At 46.2% G+C, this 23,997-nt stretch overlaps 1 protein-coding gene across 5 annotated transcripts in view; it reads left to right on the top strand.

Annotated features, from left to right (window-relative positions):
• The window catches only part of ANKRD11 (ankyrin repeat domain 11), a 238,011-nt gene that overhangs the window by 56,365 nt on the left and 157,649 nt on the right, over positions 1 to 23,997 (top strand). For all 5 annotated transcript variants that reach the window (XM_037816497.1, XM_037816499.1, XM_037816500.1 and 2 more), the window contains exon 2: positions 12,314 to 12,397. The gene's annotated coding sequence lies outside the window, so the exon portion shown is untranslated. The remainder of the gene's footprint in view (positions 1 to 12,313; positions 12,398 to 23,997) is intronic.

Genomic DNA, 23,997 nt, shown 5'->3' with positions numbered 1-23,997 from the left:
ATCTAGGAACAAAACATGATTATTTTTTAAGGGATACCATTTCTCAACTGACAATTGCTTAGTTGCTAACTCTCTTACACAATTATTTGAGATAATTATAATTTTATCAAAACAGATAAAAAAGGTTTTTGTTTTGGCAAGTATGCTTCACTGAATTGTCATTGTTGAAGTTTATTTTCTATTTTATATCTGAAAGGAGTCAGCTTGAAGGAATACTCTGATGTAAATCCAGAGCGAGTGTTGGCGGCTGGAGCCCACGCACTTGGTCTGTGTTGTTCTCCTTTTACCCTGCTGTGGCTGTGTTCTTGCCAAGTGACCACCCTGTATTGGTGCCACCACCGAGGGCAGTATACTTGCTCATTAGAAGCAGAGTGTCTTTTCTATTTGAACTTTCCCTATCGAAGCATTATCTACCAGAAAAAAAAGTTTGATTATCATGTTTTTTTAAAAATGCAGTTTTATTGAGGTATAGTCACACACTATGCAGTCCATTTGAAGTACACAATCAGTGGCTCACTGTATCATCACATAGTTGTGCATTCATCACCATGATCAATTTTAGAACATTTTCATTACTCCAAAAAAGGAAATAAAAATGAAAACCCAAAACATCCCATACCCCTTATCCCCCCCATTCTTTTTTATAAAAACAGTTTTGTTCACACACACTGTACAGTCCATCCTAAGTGTACAATCAGTGGCTCTTGGTATAATCACATAGTTATATTTACCACTGTCAATATGAGAACATTCTCATTCCCCCCCCCAAAAAAATCCCATACCCCTTATATCCCCGTTATTGACCTTTAGCTTTGATATAGTGCCTTGGTTATAATTAATGAAAAAATATTACAATGTTACTGTTAACTATAGACCTAAGTTTGCATTAATTATATTTTTTCCTACATACTGCTCTATTATTAACACCTTGTAATAGTGATGTACATTTGTTCTAGTTCGTGTAAGAATTTTCTTATATTTGTACAATTAACCAGCACTGTTTTCCAGTGTAGGTTTCATGAAGTTGTACAATCCTAGTTTTGATCCTCTAGCTTTCCTTCTGGTGGCACACACCTAGTCTTCAATTTCAGGCATCCTCACACGCAGCTTTACTCACACTCACGGTTCTGTGCTGCCACCACATTTCCCAGCACGCCATACCTAATGCTTATTGCGCATTCTGTGCCCCTTCGGCGGTGATTGCTTGTCTCTGCCCTCTTTCTCTCTCCTGATAATCTGTGCTCTCAAAGTTCACACCCAGAGTTTACTCGTTACAGGTGGTTCATGTTGGTGAGCCCATGGAGCATTTGTACCTTTGTTTCTGGCTTATTTCACTCAACCTAGTGTCCACAGGGCTTATTCACGCCCCTGCACGCCCCACGGCTTCACTGCTCCTGCAGCTGCACGGTAGTCCGCTGTGGGCACGTGCCAGAGCTCGCCCTTCCGCCATGAGTTTGGATTGTCATGTTTCCACAGTGGGGCCTCTGGCTGCCGGGCTGGGGGTTCTGCGCTGATGGGCAGGCGTGGTGGGCCATGGGCCGTCCTGTGGCGAGCATGGCCAGCACATTGGATTCAAAGTGAGAAACTCTTCATGCCTGAGCTGACGATTTTCAAGAGCTGTTCCCACCCTGGCACCCACAGCCACTCAGGAGCTGGCCCCACCCTGGAGGGCAGCTCCGAGGTCATCTCTGGTGTCCCCATGTTTAATAGGGCACACGCCCCAGCTACCAGGACCCTAGCGTCCCCTCCACCTAGCGTTTGCTATTTTAGTTACTGGATGCTTGTCAAACCCTAGGTTAGTAGAACCCGAAAGCTTGTCTTGATGTGCACCCTCAGATTCCACCTGGGGTGTGGTCGTGTGCCTAGCTCCTCCTATCTTTGAGTGAAAGAGGACTTGAATTTGTCGCCCAGAGCAGGCATTGGGCCATGGGAGATCCCTGTCACCCCCCCAGACAGGGCTTTCCTCTTGCTTGGTAGTCGGCCAGCACAGGCTCAGCTCCTCTGCTGTTGGCTTGAAGACCAGCGGGATTGTCTCAATTTTATGGTCTTGTTTCTCCAATTAGGCTTCTGTAACCTATTTTGTAGGGCAAGGGTAATGAAAAGTCTCAACTTTGAGTAATATTGGTTTTGGGGCATTTTCCCTGTAACTGTGTAGTTGGGGCTTGGAGTGAGGGGTTGGACTAGATCACTGATTTCCAAGTCTAGTTTATTCTATTTGTAGTCTTCCCTTCTGTTTCTCAGAATCTAGAGCATCTTTAGGGGGTGAGAATATTTAGGAGACAGATCATGGTGGCTTTTAGAAGAGTAGAAAATCCTAAATCTTTTCGTGTCTGTGAAATGCGGTGGGCTTCCCCCCAGGGTGCCTCTGTTCACAGCTAAATACTGGGTAGAACAGATGAGGCAGGGGTGGCGGGGGGTCTTAAATTCCCCACAAAGAATGCATAAAGCTCACCTTCTCGAGTGAGTAGCTGGGAGTTGATGTTGGGATTTGGAGGACAGTGACCTGTCTGTGGCTCTCCCCCAGATACTGTGGCTAAAGAGAGAGCCAGTGGGTGGCCTTACTCCTGCCCGCTCATGCCCCAGTTCCCATGTGCCGTTTGATGGCTCGTGATGGCAGAGTGCAGTGCTGAGCTTCTCTGGCAGAGTACATACGTGAGCGTGGAGAAGGCCGTGGCGCTGGGGCTGGGTCCCTCCCTCTCATGGTGAGAACTCAGCCCTGCCTGAGCTGGGACGAGTGACAGTTTCTTCCTATTCTGCAGTAATAGATTTAGAGTGTCGTTGCTGGTAGTCGGGTGGAGGAAAAAGTAGTTTGTAACTTGGCATACAGTAGAGGTGTATTCTGAGCTGCCAGGAAGTGGTGACTCTGGAGAGGTTCAGAAAATGGCCACACTTTAGTTACCAAAATGTATGAATTTGTAGGCAGGCCAGGATCTGAGAGCCCCGAGGGACCACTGTGCTCTGCCAGAAGGCCGAGCCTCTTACCTTGGGTTGCTGGAGGCTGGGCCAGCTGCTGTGCTGGACGGTGCAGAGGACGCTCAGCTGATACTGCTTATGAAGCACCTTTAGTTGAGGTGACTCTAAGGTCTGTTTCAAGTAATGGTTGTCAGTGGGTCAGAAGAGCTCAGTGTCTTGGGGCCAAGCGTGGAGAGCTTTATGGTAAACGTCTTCTGCCACAGTGGTCTCATGTCCTCTCCTGCCTTAGAGTGGGCACCTGGGACCCAGTTAGGCCAGGCACCGATCCACATGATTAGCGCTGGCTCCACCTTCAGGGCTGTTTGAGCTGGTAGGGAGACAAACAAAAACGGTAAAAAAATGGTGTGTGATCAATGCAATTCTGAGTCGGGAGGGTGCTTCGAAAGGTTTCCTGAGCATGATGGTAACATTGGGGTTTGAATGTGTTTCTGTTGTAGAAATAGCAGACATCTGCTCAAGAAAGTTGGAAAAATACTGGAAAGTATAAGGAAGGAAATAAAGATCTGAGTGTGGTTTTGAAGGAAATAGGAGTAGAGGGCATTCCAGGGAGAAGGAGCATCCTACGAAAGAAACAGTGCTTTCAAGATACTAGAAGGAGGTCGAGATCGCTGACTTACAGTGTTGTGAGAAGAGGGGGAGATGGCCCAGGGCCACATTGGCAAAGACCTTGGGTGCCAGGGGCTTTCCTGGGAAGGGGCTGTGACCCTCATTTGGTGGACATACCCGGCATCAGAAACAAACCAGAACCAAAGCCTGGAGCACAACAGAAAATGCGGGAGCACATCATGCACTGTGAGGGTGAGATTGGTTTTGTAATGCTTTCCCAGTGTGAATTTGCATGGATTTGTGTACTGCACCTTGATGAAAAACATGCTCTTACTGTGAATTGGGGTTAAAAGTTTAAAAAACATGAGCATATTCCTTGGTAGTCCAGTGAATCCTATTGGCAGGAGTGAATGGTCTTAAGAGATGAGTCAGACTTGGCAAGTTCACATTTAAGCATGTAGTGCATAAATCCAGTGGTGTGTGTGGCTGGAGAAGATAATTACTAAGTTGTTATGATAATGTCAGTGAAGAAATATGGAGGCTCTGAATTAAAAATTAGGACAGTGGCAGTAGGGGTAATTAAAAGACAGTAATGTTGGAAAAGGAAGTTGAAATTGTAAACTCGTTTTTGATAGCAAGTGAGAAGGAGGCAACACATTTCTGGCTTGGAGGATTGACTACGGAGTGGTACTCCAACTAAGGCAGAGAACACAGGAGGGAAAATAGATTTGGGGGCCCTGTGTGTACATAGTGAGTGTGAAGGAAGGTGGGTTCACTGGAAAAGATTTCCTTTGCTGGGGCGATAGCAGTTGATGTTGGCATCTAGCGCTCAGTGCAGAGCTCTGAGGGCAATACCTGGAATTTGGAATTCAACAATAGGTGTTAAAAACGACAGAGGCGGGTGAGTAGCCCAGGGAGAGCTGAAGAGCTGGACGTGGAGTTGGGCACTGTGGAGAAGGTTGGGGAAGGGGATGGGGGGAGATCCAGCAGGTGGAACAATGTGGAAATCTGGAGTTAGCAGGAGAAACGGATACCAGGATAAGGGGAGCCTGGGGAAGAGGGAGTAATTTCTAAGGTAAAAACTGCTGTGAGTGGCGAGTCAGAGAAGTGTCACTTATGTTCATGGTCTGCATGGAGAGAAGAACTGAACTTGCCTTGATTTTTTTTTTTTAAATGTAATTTTATTGAGATATAATCACACACCATACATTCCTTCCAGAGAATACAGTCAGTGACTCACAGTATCATCACATAATTGTGCATTCATCACTATGATCATTTTTAGAACATTTGCATTACTGCAGAAAAAGAAATAAAAAGAAAAAAGAAGACCCCAAACATCCCATACCCCATACACCCCCTGCCTCCCCGCGCCACCCCCGCCCCCTTACTGACCAGTTTTAAGACTTACAATAGAGGTAGGTTAACTAAGACAGTGTAGTGTTGTCAGAGATGGATCTGTGGATCGGGAACAGAATGAAACATCCAGAAGTAGATCTACACAAACATGGGCAATTGACTTTTCTTTTTTTCTATTCAGGTATGCAGTCATTTTCAAAAAGCACGGCTTCTGGATTACTGTTCAGCAACTTCGGATATTTCCTTCTGGCTGCTCTAAAACACTAGACACTAAAAAGAAATATCTATATAAAGTGTCAGTATTGGCAGTCATTTGTTAAAGCCAAATTTCTCAGTCACCTTCTCCCTCTCATTTGTTCTTTCCCTCAGTCTTCAGGGGTATCTGGGCAGAGACCATTTGATCTTCTTCCCACTGGAGAGGGTTGTTGACCTTATAGGGTAGGTGGCTGCATGAAACTGGTTGATGTTCCTGGAGAGATGGGCACCTCTGGGTTTCAGGGTTTATCTGGCATGAGGCCAGTCTGGAGGCCTTAGGTTTCTGATAAATAATATTACTAAGGAAAGCTTTTCATAGAGACTTAGAGTGCAGCTTACTCCCCAGGGTTTTCAGGAATACCGTTGGTTGGGGCTTTTGCCTTGATTTTTGAGGTGTAAATTATCTTGCTTTAATTGCTAACGTGATGTAAATATTTTGGGTTGGGGAGAGCTTTGTCAGGAGCCGCACGGGCAGTGTGGGTGCGGCGCAGAGGGTTGGTGAGGGTGGTGAGGAGCAAGCCCGGCTGCAGGGCTGGCGCCCCGTTCGGCGACGTGAAGCTTGGGCTGTGCAGATGTGAGAAACCAGCACGGGCGCCACCTGCCCCCTTCCGCTGGCCCCATGCTGCCTTGTGCTCACTGGGCCTTTAGGGCATTTTGAAATCGGAAGGTGTGGGCCCTCCAGCTTAGTTTTTCTTTTACATTTTGGCGATTCTGGGTCCTTTGCACCTCCATAAGACAAGAGTCAGCTTTTCTAGTTGTGAGAAAGAAAAGGCAGTTAGAATTTGGTTGCCTGTGGATGCTGTGGGAAGTGTGGCCACCTCAGCAATATTGGGTTGTCCAAACATGGGGTGTTTTTCCATTTATTTGATTTTCTTTAATGTCTTTCAACAATGTTTTCTAATTTTCAGTGTGTAAGTCTTCTTTGGTTAAGATTATTCCTGCATAATTTGTTCTTTTTGATGCTATTGTAACTGGAATTGTTTTAAATTTCGTTTTCAGATCGCTCATTGGTAGTATATGGAAACTAGTATATAGCAACTGATCTTTGTACATGGATCCCTACAGCTTTGCTGGATTTATTTATTAGCGCTAGTGGATCGTTTGTGTGGATTTTTCAGGGTTTTACGTCCGTCGTCTTCGGTCCCCAGCCTCCTTCTGCATCCAGCGGTGTGGTGGGCTCGGACACTGCATAGCTGTGCTGGTTTACCTGTGTCCCAGAAGGGAGCACAGGGGCCTTGTAAGTGGTTTTCATGGACAAGAGTTGTGTAGAGTGAGAACAGAATTTCCATGGAGCCATGTTTGTTTCTGTTGTGACTCCCATTTAACAGAAGACAGGCTGGTGACCAGTGGCCTGCAGGCTCTACCCCGACTGCGCGGGTCATCCTGTGAGCTTCCGGTGCCCGTGACACTGTCGTCAAATGGTGATGACAAGACATGATCTATTTCTGTAGCAGATCTGGAATTTTATGGATTTGATAAGAGCTGGAGATAGTGGTAGTCTGTTTCCTGATTTTAGGCTGTACAAAAAGTTGGTTTTGTATCTTTGTTAATCAGCATTTTAGGTGTGTGTGTTTGAGTAAAGGGTTGTCAGATTTCCTTTGTTTCGCAGTGTGGCATATTTTATGAGGGCAGGGAAGGGGGTCAGTGAGTTGGTTGCACAATAAGCTTGCAAATTTAAAAGAAGTGATTTCCGGGTTCAAATTTGGTGCTGGGTTAATGTCTTCTTAGAGAGTCTGGATTACTTCTGCCAGGAAAAAGCTTTTTTTTTCCTCTCTTTATTTCTTTTCTTTTGCTCAGTCCAGCATTGTTAACTTCTTGCTTTTCTTTTGTGCTGATGAGCCTATGTGGTTGGGCGCCTGTTTGCACATCCTGCTTTTAAGTATGGATCTGAGACTTTTCTTTAGTTTGGTTTCATATTTTCATCCTTCTGATTTTCAGGTGTTTCTGTTTCATGTCTATAATGAGTTTCCCTTTTTGCTTTGTACTAGCTGTGCATATGTTTACTTTAAAAGCACGTTTTCTGTCATTTCCCTGATTTGGTGAGGATGGGGGAGGTGTCCCGCTTTCCCCTCCTGTGGTGGCCCCGCCCACCAGCACTTACCTGGGCAGGTGTTGCCTCCTCCTTGTGCTTGTTCTTACCTTTCACGTCACACTTTCTTTTGTTAGATACACAGAGAACCATGTCGAAATAGTAATTTTCTGTTTCTTTCTTTCTGTTTTCTTGCAGTAAAAGGAGTCATTTGAGTTAAAGAAAGAAGTACAAGGAACACTGTTTTCCCTTTCTGCTTCTTTCCCACCTGAGCTTCATTTCCTGAGTTTGTTTAGTTATCCCTTGAGTCTTTTCTCTTTCCTTCTACATCAAAGAAACAGCAACAAATACCACCTGCATCCTAAACAAAAAACAATTTACAATTTCACTGTAGGGCCCCCCCCCATACACACACAAAGTAAAATGGGCCTGGCTCCCTGAAATGAGGTCAGGAGGACGGTCGCGCGAGGGGTGAACAGGTGGTGCTGTGGGAGGGCAGAGCCGGCTCCGGGGTCCGAGCACTCGTGGCAGCTTCCACAGAGGGCCCCACAGCCTGTGTGTGCGGGCAACCCAGCCTGTCCTAATGAGCTGCGGCTCGGCCTTAAATCCTCCGCAGATCAGTTCAAAAGAGGTTTTAAAAGTGCAGTGAGAACCGGATGCACATGCCTCTTTCCTGCTTTTCCTTTTCCAGGGGGTAGCCCAGCGGGGTGGCCGAGAGCTCAGCCACAGGCCTCACCCTCTCATGGCTCAGCTTTCCTGGGTGTATAATGGGAGAAGAGGGATGCTTCCCTGTGGGATCGTTTTGAGGATTAAATGAGTTAATATTAGGTGAATCCTACAAAGTTGCCAATATTGGACATTAAAAAAAAATGGAGGTAGTTGTAAATTCTTGTGTGGTTGTGAGAAGTGGCTTGTCCCCAGCCTCTAGGGCAGTGTCTCTGCATATGCAACCCACCCCCCACCCCCCGCGTGCTCTGCTGTGTCCATCTGTCTGTGGGGCGGAGTTGGGTCATGTGTGTGTCTCTGCATCCACGTGTCTGTGGGGGGTGTTGAGTTGTGTGTGGTTCTGTCACACTTGCCCGTATCCTATGCCACTGTTAAGACATGGGACGGCTGCATCACCACAAGACCCTCTGCATGGCCCCTGCCCTCCACTTCTGAGAAACGTGTGCACGTGGAGCCACACAGTCCTCACCCCAGACCGGGCTTTCTGGGGTGGAGTGGTCCCCTGCGGGCTGGATGTATCACGGCTTGTCTGGGGACTGATGTCAGGTCCTGGCAGTTAAGGCAGACTTGGGTGAACATGTGTGCACAGGCTGCTGGGCCATGGTCCACCAACAGAAATGGCACCTCCAAGTGGTGCAGTCTAGTCTGCATGAGGCAGCAGTGCTCTGTCCAGAGCCGAGCCGCCCACAGGAGGAGCTGCAGATGGGAACCCCGTCCAGGGTCTGGGGGACACCATCCCGGGGCTGGAGGACGCCCTCTGGGGCCCACCTTGAATTGACCCCCATGAGAACTGGGCTGGAAGGAGTGGGTTTCAGGACCTGTGGGCTCCAGCCAGCTGAGGTCAGTCTTGCCTATTTTGGATTCTTGGGATATTTAGGGATGTGAAGGGGTAGGAAAGAAAGGGAGAGAAAAGGGGGGATTAAGCATTTTTCAGTACTTCAGAAATCTGAGTAGAAATTATTAATCTAAAAGCATGGTACATGGGCCAACTAAAATAACATTGTTTCCTTGTGGTGATTGGACTTGTATCAAAATGAGTAAAGAATGGCTTTTTATGCTGACCAGAAACCATGATTAGCAGTTATAGGTCTTTGAATAAAAATGAACATGAATTAAATGTTAATAAATCTAGTTTTGCAAGTAAAACTCTTTCAAGGAAACTTGGGATTCCATTAGGGGAGGGAAAGGAAACTCAGTGGTGAAAACATATGAAGCCTTGTTTTTTTTTTTCCTTCTCCCTAAGTAATGAGTCTATTTAAGGTCATGATTTCATGTGGAAGACAATTTGCATGTGGTCAGTGACTTTTTTCATAGAAAGAAGTAAATAAAATCAACACTCTCCTTGAATTGGTAAAAAAAAGGGTCAATTTTCCAGTGTAAATTTTTATGCAGAAATAAAGTGAGGTTGTGTCAACTTGAATATCATGTTATTTCTTGGTACTTTTTAAAAAAGAATTTTCTCTACCTCTAATGTGTAACATAACTCATTGAAAAGAACTGATGAGATACGAAGAAGTAGAGAGAAAAGTTTTAGATGCTGCATTACTCTACCACCGAGAGATAACCACCATTGATTTTAAAGATATTTCCTAATTTTTCTCAAAAATCAGTGTCATTTTTCTAGAACAGATTGTGGTTGCACCCTCCTTCTGCACGTGGACACTGTTCTGTGGGCCCCTGCCTCACAGGTGGGGCCCCTCACCGGGGCCCCCAGGCAGGCAGCTCCCCTCCCCTCACTGCCTCTGTCCACCTGTGCCCACCAGTTCCTGAATTTTCACCCTGTCTCCATCGACCTGTTTAATCCTGTGCTGGAAACACACTTTTAAGTACTGTACTTACCAACTTGGAGTTCAAAGTGTAGCCTGCTGCCTTTCTGGTTGGAAACGTGGCTTTTCATAGTGGTGGTGGTTTCGAAGTGAATTCGTGTGCTACACGGAGGTTTTCCCAGCCTGGGGCTGTTTCTTCAGCATGTGTTCCCCAGGAAAGGAATTGCTCCGTCGAAGCATATAAATATTTTAGACTTAGTTGAATCAGCTCCCGGGAGTCTTCCCTTGGGTCTGCAGGAACTGAGGCCAGGCCTGGTGGTCGTTGGTTAACCTGACTTGGGAGGGGCGTGACTGGGAGCCACGGGGGAGCGCCCAGGGCTGCTGCTCGATGCCCCGTAGCGCCTGGAGGGACCCACCCTGCGCTGAGGGCGTGAAACCCCGGAGAGAGGGGCCCGGAGAAGACTTGCGGTCTTCCTGCGCTGGACCCGCGCCACAATTCTGCACGTGGCATTGCTGCTTGTGTAGCAAATTGAACAGCTCTTTTCATTAAAGCCAGGTAATGCAGTGGTAGAAGCTGCTTATCCAGGATTGCTTTTTAGCTAGCCCTCGAGGCTAATGGGCAGCTTTGAAAAATCCTGTACAAGAAGATCCTTTGCAAAAAGTTCTTTGCAAAAACACATCCTTAAGCGTAAGCAGGGGATTGCCGAGTGCACTGCGGCGAGGGTGGTGGGAGCCATGGGCCCAGGGCCTCCTGCCCTCCTGCCCGGCCGCCCTGGCCCCAGCATGGCCCTGACTGAAGGTTGGCTTGCAAGTGGGTAGCAGGTGGCTGTTGGGATGAATTCTAGAGCAGGGATGGGTGGCATTTTATTTTTTCATTTATACTGGTTTGTTTCGTTTTTGAAGCTCTTGAAGCTCTCCAGGGAGATTATGCAGTGTTATTCAGGAGCTTTTCTTCCCAATGCTGCAGTATAATTTCTCCCTTAAAAACTCTGAATAGAAACGAAAATCACCTCATTGTTTTCCTGTACTTTTTTTATAGTTTAAAACTTAACTGCTTCTTAATTTTAAAATTAGCATTTTTAAATAATTATCTTATGGGTAAGCTTGCTTTGTTTCTTTTTCTGTGGAAAACTACGGTGGTATTTGATTTATTTGATACCTTGCTTGTAGAAAGTTTGTAAGGCCTCTCAGTAAAACCTGGCTAGATTGGATACAGTGTCATTTGCTCTTTTTCTTTACATTAGACTTTGAATTTTCCTTCAGCTTGTTGAAATTGCTACACTGTGTTGTAAGAACGTTTGGTGAATGACGTTTACAGTTGTCTCTGTACCTTTAGTTAGGTTCCTGGTTGTGAATTACAGAACGAAGTTACTCAGTTAATCACGAAGTGGAAGAGTGAGCAGCTGGGAAATGAGGTCCCTGGTCCTGCCCAAGGGGACCCAGCACCCGCCCACTGCTCCCCCACAAGGGGACCGTTGTTTTGAACTTTATATTTTATCATTTTTTGCTTTTCATTAAAGTACTACTGAATACATGGAAAGCAAATATATTGTTTCATGTTCTTTTGGAAAATACATTGACTGTATGCTGGGACTTGTATTTTTACTTAGGGCTTTGGATATTCACCTATGTTGAGAGGTGTAGCTGTAGCTTAATAATTAATGAAGAAATATACCCTTGGGTGGAAGTGCTGTTAGTGGACCTGCATTCTGCCAGGGGTGAGCTGGGAGGAAGGGGCTGCCCGCCCACACCAGCCTCGGACACACTGGCCTGTGCCTGTGCTCGGACCCACCTGAGAGGCCCCGTCTGCGTCCACATCACCCCACACGGCACGTGTCAGTCACATCGACACAATGTGTGTGTGCTTGTGCGTTCACCAGTATCTCCCTGTTTCTCCTGAGTCGGATTGGGAGGAATTTACACTCATGGTTCATGGTCTGCCTGACTCGCCTTTCTGAATTGGAACCACCTTAAGCATTTTGGTTCTGTTAAGTTGGCTAAGAGGGTAGAGCCTGAGTGGGGTGGGGTCAGGGAGGGCTATTCTGGATGGCCAGGAGCGTCCCCCTGAGAGGGACTTGGAAGAGGGTGTGGGGAGACTGTCCAGGTAGAGTCTGGACAGAGGCTGGGAGTGGGGAGGTGGCGTGGGCAGGAGCGCAGGGCTGCAAGAGTGGAGGGCGATGCAAGCCAGAGACGCAGTGCAGGTCTCGTCTGAGTGTCACCAGAAGTCACTAGTGGGTGCAAAATGCATACCTCTGGTGACGGGTTAGTAACTGACACTGTGAGACTTCTGTCCGGCATCACTTCTGCAGAGTTGGTGTGGACGGCTCCTGTGAGCAGGGAGGACGCCTGGGGCTGGTGGAGAGGGGTGGGAGATGGCTGCTGGGGACAGGGTTTCCTTGGGCAGTGCCCTGAGGCTCATCTCCAGGTGTGGGCCACGTCCTGAGCTTCACTCTGCCTCGATCAACCCAAACCACCTGCAACAGATGTCTTGCAAACTTTCCGCCTGGTCAAAATGGACAAGATTTAGGTAGGGGCGAAGTAAAATGGAGGAAGGAGGCAACGTACATGGCTTGGTCTAACTGGAGAGTGACAGAAAATGTGAGGAGAATGGAAGTAGAAATTAATATTGAAATGAACCAATTTTGCTCTTTTGTTTCAGGGTATACACCACACTGCTTTGGGACATACCTCTATTGGATTTATATTCAGTCCTCATCAACATCGACTTTCAGCTATGGAATCGGTAAATAGTTAAATTTTCTTGTTTTCACTGGTTTCTGTAAAGGAGCATGAAAGTAATGCATAAGTTTCTAAGTTGCTTTTTTTGGTCTCGATAGAGTTTTAGCTAAATATGTATATATATGTATACACATATTTTATTTTAAACTTTTGTCTTGGATTACATTTAGATTAGAGTTTTTCTCAGAATGGTAGCAGTGAGCTGTATGGGATCAATACGTAGCATCATGGTGTCACAGTCAGATGAATTTTTGCTTAAAAATTAAACAGATTGGCAGCCTAAACTAGCCCGAAAAGGTAGTTTACTTCTTCTGTTTCCTTTATCTTATGATTTTCTCCAGCACAGATGGTATGGAGAACACCAAAACCCGCAGTTGCTGTATTTATTTTGTACTTTAGAAGCATTGGATTAACTGTTTGTGCAAAGAATGCTTTTCTTTGCTGAGAACGAGAGGGCGTTGCCAGGGCGGGTGGAGTGGGCCCTTCAGTGGGTGGTGCTGCCCTGTCTGCCGTCCTTGAAGCGTGAGGCCGTTTGGGGGGCCCTGGGAGAGTGTGGGGGGCCTTGGTGGAGCTGCCCTGATCCCTGTCTCCCCTGGGGCGTCAGTTTTTTTTTTTTTTTTTTTGGTTAGAGTTGGAAACAGGCAGCCATGGGTAATGGGGGGCACTGGGGCCAGGTGGGAGCTGAGGATGGGGCTGGCACTGCGACCTTCTGTGGAGCCGCGGTGTAAATGCTTCTGAGACAGAACGCAAGCCTGGTCCCGTGAGTCGGACAGGAGGCCGCTGTCCAGCAAGTGTGTCAGCTCCCGCTGAATCCAGATGTAGTATTCGGGGGCTCCTTGGAAAAGGGCACAAGTGGGAAGGTCACCGAAGGAAACAACACACTGTGAAATAAACAGTAAGAAGGGGGAGCTGGCAGGGGCAGGTGGGTTTCCTTGGGTAGGCTGGGGATTGAGCTGTGTTAGGCAGTGAAGAAAGGACAGACACTGAGAAGCAGGCAGAGTGGGGGACAGCAGGAGGCAGAGGAGGCCCGAGGCCAGGTGAGGACCCAGGTTGCCTGGAGGGTGGCTGGACTCACCTGAGGCAGGTGGCTATGCATACACACCTGGAAGTCCTGGAGGAGTCAGACCAAACATCCACACATGGGGTCTGAACTTGACATTTGTTTGGAAAATTGTAATATTTACCTTAATTTATTTACGTTGATCACACCCTCATAGAGGTGTGATTATTAATCAGTATTTAGTGATTCAGAATACATATTCCCTGATTCAAAGAAGACGAGATACCAGCCTACAGAATCGTGGGTTGATCTCAGCAGTCTGGTCCTGTTGTGGAATGAGAATGATAGATATGTTAATAAATACTATTTTTGACTGTATGTCGCTAATAATCCAAGGTGCCTAATGTCAGTTGTCACTGCTCTGAAATGTATTCATTTAATATCGATAATATAGTCTTTTTTTAATCTGCAGTATTTGGAGTGAATAAAAATAAAAGTTCAAAATACGAAAATCAGTCTGTGCTATGTACCGCATAACAAGAATGAAGGGGGAAAAACCACAGGATCGTGTCACTAGGTGCATACAAGGTATTTTAACAAAATCCACCACCTTTTCTTGATAAAAACACTCAGAAAAGTAGAAATAGAAGGGAACATTTTCAATATCATACAGGCCACTTAGGAAAAACCATCATACTCGTGATAAAAAATTGAAAGCTTTGCCCCTAAGATCAGGAATGGGACAGGGATGCCTGCTTTCACCACTGCTGTTCAATTTGAAAATGGATGTTCTAGCCAGAGCATTTAGGCAAGAAAAAGAAATAAAACTTATCTAAAGTGGAATGGAAGACATCTTCCATATAGAAAACCCAGAGGAGTCCGTAAGAAAACTATTAGAGCTGATAAATGAGTTCAGCAAAGTGGCAGGGTACAAGAGCAATGCACAAATAAAACAGTTGTGTTACTGTGAACTAGCAGCGAACAATCTGCAGAGGAAATTAAGAAAACAATTCATTTACAGTAGCATCTAAAAGAGTAAAATATTTAGGAATAAATTAACCAAGTACGTAAAAGATTTGTATACTGAGAACTACAAAACACTGATGAGAGAAATTAAAGGCCCTAAATGAATGGCACCTCATCCCATGTTCAGGTATTTGGAAGAGTTAACATTGTTAATATGTAAATATTACCCAGATAAATATACAAATCCACTGTAGTGCCTATCAGAATTCCAGGAGCCTTCTTTGCAGAAATGAAAAAACCAATCCTCAAATTCATATAGAATTGCAAGGGGCTCGGAATGCCCAAAACAATCATGAAAAAACAAATGAACCTGGTTGGGGGACACACAGTTTGTGGTTTCAAATTGTACTACAAAGCTACAGTAATCTTAACAGTGTAGTACTGGCTCAAAGATAGACAAATAGCTCAGTGGAACAAAGTTAGAAGTCCAGAAATAGATGCACACATCCATGGTCAGTTGACTTTTGGACAAGGGCTCCCAAGTACACACAGTTTTGAGAAAACTGGATATCCACATACTGATGTATGGAGTTAGCGCCTGTTCCGGTTTGCTAGAGCTGCTGGAATGCAACATACCAGAAAGGGCTTGGGTATTAACAGTGGAGCTTTATTAACTTCACAATTTAGAGTTCTTGAGCCATGAAAATGTCCAACTCAAGCCGTCAACAGGATGATACCTGAACTCTGCAGACAAGCTGCTGGTATTGGGACACCTCTGTCACGTGGGAAGGCACATGGCTGGCGTCTGCTGGTCAGTTCCAGCGGCTTCCTCTCTGAGCTTCTGTGGTGTATTAGTCACAGTTCTCTAGGGAAACAGAACCAAAAGATATCTGTAAATAGTGTAAGATTTTATAGAAATGTCTCACGCAACTGTGCGGATGCACAAGTCCAAATTCCGTAGGGCAGTCTGCAAACTGGCCATCTGATGAAGGTCCTTAATGAGTTCCCCAGGAGAAGCTGGCTGGCTGAAGTGGAGACGAGAGTTCTCTCTTCTGACTGCTGAAGCTGTCACCTCTCCCTTTAAAGCCTTCAACTGACTGGATTAAACTGTCTCTCACTGAGGAAGACACTCCCCTTGGCTGACTGCAGATGTCGTTAGCCATAGATGCAATCAATGTACTGATGATTTAAGTCCACAGAATGTCCTCACAGCAACAGATAGGCCCGTGCTTGCTTGACCAGACAGCTGGGCACCGTCACCTGGCCAAGGTGACACGTGAACCCGTCAGCATAGTTCACCCCTTGTCAACTTGGCAGCTATACACATCACCTTAAACCACTCTTTTTTTAACGCAGTTTTATTGGGATATAATCACATAACACACAATCATTCAAAGTATATGATTAGTTCACAGTATTGTTATATAATTGTGCATCCATCACCACTATCAAACTTTGAACATTTTCATTATCCAAAAAATAAAATAAAAAGAACACCCGAAACATCCCATGCCCCTCCTACCCCCATTGTTCATTTACTTTAATACAGTTTAATTGAGATATATTCACACACCCTACAGTCATCCACAGTGTACATTCAGTTATACACAGCACCATCATACAGTTGTGTGTTTGTCACCGGAATCAATTTTTGAACCCTTTCCTTACTCCAAAATAAAAACAAAAGCAAAAAAGAACACCTAAATCTTTCCATCCCCTCCATCCCACCCTATTCTTCATCTAATTTTTGTCCCTCCTTTTCCACTCATCTGTCCATAAACTGGATAAAGGGAGTGTGAGCCACAAGATTTTCACAGTCACACTGTCACACTGTGCAAGCTTTACATAGTTATACAGCCATCTTCAAGAATCAAGGTCACTGTGTGGAAGTATTGGACTTCCTCACCTGGACTGATGCTGTTGTTGTCACAAACATTAGGATTGGTGGTTTGATATGCTGAGCCCTCTATCATGGGACTTGCCCTTAATGAGGCTCTTTACAGCAAAGGAGGGGCTAAACTTGCATATAATTGTGCCTAAGAGTCTCCTCCTGAGTACCTCTTTGTTGCTCAGATGTGGGTCCCCCCCTCCCCCCAGCTGAGCCACCTCAGCAGGTGAACTCACTGCCCTCCCCCCTACATGGGACCCGACTCCCAGGGGTGTAAATCTCTCTTGACAACGCAGGATATGACTTCCGGGGATGAATGTGGACCTGGCATCATGGGATTGGGAATATTTTCTTGACCAAAAGGGGAATGTGAAATGAAACGAAATAAAGTTTCAGTGGCTGAGAGATTTCAAATGGAGTTGAGACATTCTTATGCATTATATAGATAACACCTCTTAGGTTTTAATGTATTGGAATAGCTAGAAGTAAATACCTGAAACTATCAAACTGCAACCCAGTAGTTTGTACTCCTGAAGATGATTGTATCACAAAGTAAATTACAAGGGGTGACAGTGTGATTATGAAAACCTTGTGGATCTTACTCCCTTTATGTAGTGTATGGATGGATGAGTAGAAAAATGGGGACAAAAACCAAATGAAAAGTAGGATGGGATGGGGGGGATGATTTGGGTGTTCTTTTTTACTTATATTTTTAACTCTTATTCTGATTTCTTTCTGATGTAAGGAAAATGGTCAGAAATAGATTTTGGTGATGAATGTATAACTATATGATGGTACTATGAACAGTCGATTGTACACCATGGATGATTTTATGGTATGTGAATATATTTCAGTAAAACTGAATTTAATAAAAAAAAGAATCAAGATCACTGGGTTGCAGTTCGACAGCTTCAGGTATTTGCCTCTAGCCATTCCAACAAACTAAAAACTAAAAAGTGATATCTATATGGTGTATAAGAGTAATCTCCAGCGTGACCTCTTGACTCCATTTGAAATCTCAGCCGCTGGAACCTTATTTTGTTTCATCGCTCTTCCTCCTTTTGGTCCAGAAGATCCTTTCAATCCCACAGTGCTGGGTCCAGGCTCATCTCCAGGAGTCATTTCCCACATTGGTAGGGTGATTTAGACCCCTGGGTGTCATGTCCCACATAGGGGAGGAGGGTAGTGAGTTTACCTGCTGAGTGGGCTTAGAGAGAGAGGGGCCACATCTGAGCAACAAAGAGGCACTCTAGGGGGGTACTCCTAGGCACAGTTATAAGTGGGCTTAGCCTCTCCCTTGCAGCAACTTGTCTCACAAGGGAAAGCCCCCAGATTCAGGGGTTGGCCCATTAAATTGGCAGTCCTCAATGTTTGCGGGAAAATCAGCAATAACCCAGGTGGGGAGTTTCAACATTTCTGCATTTCTCCCCAGTTCTCGGGCGGCGGTGTGTGTGGGGGGGCTGCAAATACACTTTTACGCTCTGCCCATATCACTCTGGGATGTATCAGGATTTCACCCCAGCCTGTGCAAATTCACCAAATCCCAATTCCTATTCACCACTCCATGCACCTGTGGTGTTCAAACAAACTGATTGTACAAGGTAGATTATCTAGTGTGCTACAGAAAATATAGATCCTACACCAGATAAACATCTTCTCCCTTGGTGTCACACAAAAGTTGTAGACCGTAAACCGTTCATAATCTCTTAATAAAAAAATAACAGACATATGTTTCACCTAACGGTACTGAGCTGTCCTGTGTACAACCAGAAACGCATTAAATGTCTCCAGAGTAGGGTGCAAGTCCTTGGGTGACATTAAGTCTTAAAATTGATTCCTTAACTTAAATACTGTGAAATGAACAAAACAGCTTATGTTATATGATAAGGGGATAAGATAGAGAAGAAAGCAAAGATATTTGCTTTACTGACAAATACAAACATACTCATAGCAAAACAAGGAGGGAATGTTCATGCCATCATAGTCCTCGTTTTTGTAACTGGTCACGTGGTCATAATTCATATTTATCACTACCTTCTTCCACTACCCATTCCACGTTCCCTTTCTTTACCCTCAGCAAGTACTTCAGCTGGCCGTGGTTCTTTGCCTGGTGGAGTGACCCAAACCTTCATTCCTGAAGTTTCATGGCCATTGGTAGTCCTGCCTGGATTGGGCTGTTGTAGTTTTCCATTGACTTTAATCACGGGTCAGGGTAGTGCTAGGAGACGCCCTACGGGATCTCCTGTATTCCAGGAAAACTCGTCTTTACCTCCATCGTGTAGCTGCTGTGCTATTTCCCCTTGATAGTCAGGATCATCACCCCACCAGTACAGTAATCCCCTTCCTTGCCTGTTAATTCAGAGGCATGAGGAGCCCAAAGTGGCCAGGTGGCAGTCTTAACTTCCAGTTCAATGGGATTATTGTTGTGTTTCCTGGTGAAAGCACTCTTCCTTTTGGAACCAAGACTTGTAGACCAGCTGAGCTTAAGTTTGTAGGGACAAGAAGCAAAAATTTTCCTAGTGGATCACTAGGGGTGATAGTGAGTGGTTCCACTCATGTTTTCACCCCTGGATTCCTGGACCCATGAATCCTGGCTATGGGAGAAACAGCCCCATAGAGTAGACACTGATTCAGAGCATACACAGCCTCCTGGGGAACTCTGCCCCAGCCCTACAAGGTATTGCCACCTAGTTGGCGCCGTAATTGAGTCTTCAGTAGGCCATTGCACCGTTCTATCAACCCAGCTGCCTCTGGATGATGGGGAACATGGTAAGACCAGAGAATTCCATCAGCATGTGCCCATCCCCTCACTTCATTTGCTGTGAAGTGGGTTCCTTGGTCAGAAGCAATGCTGTGTGGAGGGGGACTCTCCTTCTGAGCAACACTCCATGTAACCTCTCACCACTCTCCTCCCACCATCCCATTAGGCCATGGACTCTTCTCAGTACAGGTAAAGTGAAGTTTTTGTTTTATTTAGTCTAAGTATCTATTAGTTTTTAGGTTTATTTCTCTTGTAATGATATACAACCATATCTTTTTACATAATTGCCTTAAAAATGTGCATTGTCTTTGGGTTGGGAATGCGTTAAAGTTACTTACGTTATTCCTTATGGGAAAAATTTGTTTGGTACTTGTTGTGCCTCCTGGAACCAATTGATGACAAGTACTGAGGTACCACTGTACCAAAAATGCTGGAACGTCTTTACAAGTGGAAAAGTGGAAGATTCTGGAAGAATTGTAAGGAGCTTGATAGAAAAGGCCTAGACTGCTTTGAAGAGACTATTTGTAGCAATATGGACTCGAAAGTTACTTTGATTAGGCCTTAGAAGTGATGAATGTGTGGTTGTCAAGTGTAAGAAAGGTGGCATTTGTTTTAAAGTGGCAGAGCATTTGGCAAGAGTTCTGGGTTGGATGGAAGGGAGTATTTGAAAGTGATGAACTTGGATATCTAGCTGAGGAAATTTCCAGACTAAATGTGGAAAGTGCAGCCTGGCTTCACCTTGCAGCTTACAGTAAAGTGCGAGAGGAGAGGAATAAACTGAGAACTGAACTCTTGGTTACCAAAAAAACAGAAATTGATGGTCTGGAAAATTCTGGGCTTCCAGAAAGTGAGACCCCAGAGGCTAGTACCCACGAGAGGATTTACCTGAACATGGAAGAACCAGTCAGCCTTGTCGGTGCTGGTCAGGCTTGGGGATGGAGTTATCCAGAAAGAATTTGTGGAAAGTCCTGTTGTCTGGCCGATGGGATCCCTGTATGCTCAATGCAAAACCAACAGGTTTGTTGCAGGATCTGTATAAATGGAACTACTGCTAGTTTGGACTAAAAGGGATAGAAAAGGAAAAATAGCTTCAAAGGAAGAACCATGGAAACTGAGGTCTGTAGCAAAGAACCCTCAGGCCAGGAGAGCAGACCCACCTATGCATGTGGAGAGGGTGAGCTTGTTCTGGAGTTTGCAGAGGGCAGGGGCCCTTTTTTTAGGAAGAGTGTTACCACCCCGTGCTCCCAGATGCCTGGGGAATTGAGAGGAGCTTGGCGGTCCCGTTGTTCAGGAAGAGTGCAGCCGCCCCAGGCCTCAGAGTGGAGCACATTTCCTGGAGATGGGGGAGATCCTAGCCACAATCCCGCTGTTCAGAGAGGGAGAGACTGTGGCTAGAGATGGCAGAGAGTCTGGGTGCTGCCCTGATGCTGGAAGAGGGTGGAGCCGAGAACTTGTTGGTCTCCCCAATGCTTGGAGATGTTGGACCCCTCACCCCATTGTTTGGAGAGAGCAGGGCTGCTGCCCAAGCCCTTGGAAAGGGTGGGATTCCTGCTCTCTCAAGCCCCGAAGGTAAAACACCTTTCTGTAGATGACTCTGAGACTTGGAAATCTAGTGGAGTTTGTCCTGCAGGTTTCCCAATTTCTGTGTTCATCCAGTTTCTCCCTATGGAAATGGGGGTGTTTATCCTGCGACTGTTTCTCCTTTGTATGCTGGAAGCATATAACTTGTTCTCAATTTCACAGGTCCACAGCTGGAAGGGAATTTTCCCTTAGGACAGACCACAGCTGTAACCGATTTTGATGAGACTTTGTACTTGTTTATTGTTACTGAAATGATTTAAGGTTTTGTGATATTGTGATGGAATGAAGGTGTTTTGCATGTGGAAAGAACATGTCTTTTTGGGGTCGAGAGGGTGGAGTGTGCTGGTTTGTAGCTGTTATGTACCCAAGAAAAGAGTATGTTCTTTTAATCCACTCTTGTGGGGGCAGACCTATTGTGGGCTGTTCCATGGAGATGTGACCCCACCCATTCAAGGTGGGTCTTCATCCCCTTGCTGGAGTCCGGCAGATGAAACGCGGCACAGAAACACTGTGGAGTGACGTTTGGAGACAGCTGTTGAAACCAGAGCCCAGGAGAGAAGGACCAGCAGACATTGCCATGTGCCTTCCCATGTGACAGAGGAGCCCCAGAGAGCAGCAGGCTTTCCTCAGAGCAGGTATCTTCCTCTTGATGCCTTAATTTGGACATTTTAATGGCCTTAGAATTGTAACTTTTAACTTAAATAAATCCCCATTGTTAAAAGGCAGCCCATTTCTGGCATAATTACGTTCTGGCAGCTTTAGCAAACTGGAACATGTGGGTCTTTTCTTAGCTTCTCTGGGGCTTCTCTGAGCTCTCTGGGCTTTTTCTATGCATTCTTTAACCTCTCACAAAGGACTCCAGTAAAAGGATTAAAACTTACCTTGAGTGGGTCACATCTCAGTTGAAACAACCTAAGCAAAAAGTCCCACCCACGGTAGGTCTGCACTCACAGCAATGGGTTAAAAGAACATGGCCTTTTCTGGGCTTATAACAGCTGTAAACTACTGCAGACCCCTACCTCCCACCGTATGCAAGATTCAACTCAAACTGGACCAAGGGCTTAAATATAAGAGCTAAAACTATAAAACTCTTAGAAGATACTCTATATTTGTACACCAGGGTTTATAGCAGCTTATTCACAATTGCCAGAAGCTAGAAACAACCCAAGTGCCCATCGGCAAATGAGTTGATAAAGAGGTGTGGTCTGCACACACAGTGGAGTATTATTTGGCCATAAGAAAAAATGGATTTATGAGACATTCTGCAACATGGAATAATCTTGGAAACATATTCAGTGAGATAAGGAAGGTGTAAGGACAGAATTTGTATGTTATCACTTAGATGACTGGGAATAAGTAATTTGCAAAGGTAGAAACCAGGTCGGAGGTCATGGGAGGATGAGGAGAGTGGGAAAGTGGGGGGTTGGGGGAGGGTGGGGGTGGGGGGTGTAAGCATAAAAGATTACAAAAGAAAAAGAAAAATGTCCCCTACAGGAGCATGCTCCTCGGACCAGGGTGGAGACGAGTGTGGGCTGCTTGCGGGCGGGAGGCCCGGGCAGCTGGGGTCAGGGGTGCCAGCGCCGGTGAGCGGAGCTGGGGGCGTGGGCATCAGGACCTGTGCGCAGGGCTGCGCCTGCCCGTCTGGAGGGTCCTTCCCTGCCATTTAAGCACGGGATTTTTGCGGATTTTGGACGCTAATAATTCTTCCTTGTTTTTCATGTCATTCTTTATTTTCTATTATTTTCCTTTTGACCACTCAGGTTGGAGGATGAGCAATTTAGATCTGATTTAAGATTACTTTTTCTGAAGGTTTTGAGGGGAGTAACACTCATTTAGAGTTGCTGCTGTGTTCTTGTACCCAGTGGGCACTATTTAGGGGCCCTGTGTGGATGGGTTTGGGCCCACTCTAGGCTGGGTTATCCTGCACAGCTGCGGTGACCCTGCGTCTGCAGCATGTGGCCTCGGGCACGTTGGCCAGGGCTCCTCCCTCTGGAGTGGAATTTGGTAACAGTCATCTTCAGATTCCTCTAGGGTTAAACGGCACTGTTTGGAAACAAACTTATGAGAATATTAGCTTTAAGACAGTTCAGGGTGTGTGTGTGTGTAGCCTGATGCAGGACTCCGGGTGAAGCTGACAGCTGGTGCAGCATCACCGGGCATCTTTGTGGTGAGCAGAGGGGGCGGGACTGAAGTGTCCCAGGACCACGGGACACGTGCATGTTCGGCAGGTTGCTCAGGGGCCTTGCTTTCCAGGGTTGACCTAAGCACTTAGGCCTGCTGAGGAAAGATCATTTGGTTTCTGAAGTGGTGTCTCATGATGATAACAAGCGGTGTTGTTTATTTGAAAGGAAGCTTTTATTTAACGTTCTCTATTTTTACCTGAGCGCCTCTTTAGGTAGAGCAGTGTTCCTTTTTGACGTGCTGGTTTTCCTGGGATGAACTGTCCCGTGGAAGAGCAGAGGGCAGAGTCTGGCTCAGAGGTCCTGCCTATTGCCTGAGGTGTGGACAGCCATGGTGGGGGCTGGCTGCGAGACCCTGGGGAGGCGGTGGGGGCTTCTCCACTGCCCCGGGCTGTGGTGGCAGGTGGGTGGCGGCTCCGGCCTGTCTTCCGTGTCCTCCCTGCCCTTGTGGGGTGGGCATGGCTGTTTCTTCTTGACCTTGCCACCCCAGGGTGCGGGTCAGCCTTCAGGGGCCAGGTCAGGGAACTCTGAATGCTAATTAAGTTCCTCTTTTGAATGTAAAGAGTTTTCCTTAGGATTTTAAAACAGATAAGAAAGCAAGCCAGGTGTTCTCTTCTTCATTATCAGAGATGTATCCCTAGATAGACCAATAGAATCATTTAGTTTTGAATATTATCAGTTTTCATTGCAATCGAAGGGTTCTAGAAAATATTGCATTGAGGTAATTTAAATTAGATTTCATTAAATGTATCCTCCTGCCTCCATCTATTGTTGATTAGCAGAGATTAGGAGCCCTTGTTCCAAGATATTTGAATTGCTAAGAGAATTCAGGTACAGAAAACTTCCTGGGTCCCCTTGGCCCTGGCCTCCAGCCAGTCCTCACTGGCTGGGGGTGTGTGCGCGGCTCGGGGGGTGCACAGCTGTTGGGGGTGCAGGCAGCTGGGGGGTGCGTGCGGCTGGGGGGGTGCGGGCGGCTGGGGGCAGTGCATGTGTCTGTGGGAGTGCACAGCTGTGGGGATGTGTGCGGCTGGAGGGTGCACAGCTGTGGGGATGTGGGCGGCTGGGGGCGCGTGCAGCTGTGGGGTGCAGGCGGCTGTGGGGGTGCACAGCTGTGGGGGTGCGGGCGGCTGGGGGGTGCAGGCGACTGTGGGGGTGCACAGCTGTGGGGGTGCGCATTGGTTCTGGCTGGCGGCTGCCTGTGCTCCTTCCCGCTGGATGTCCTGGCTGG

Source organism: Choloepus didactylus, chromosome 22 (assembly GCF_015220235.1).
Source record: "Choloepus didactylus isolate mChoDid1 chromosome 22, mChoDid1.pri, whole genome shotgun sequence".
NCBI classification, from domain to species: Eukaryota; Metazoa; Chordata; class Mammalia; order Pilosa; family Megalonychidae; genus Choloepus; species Choloepus didactylus.
This window is presented reverse-complemented; position numbering and strand designations above follow the sequence as displayed.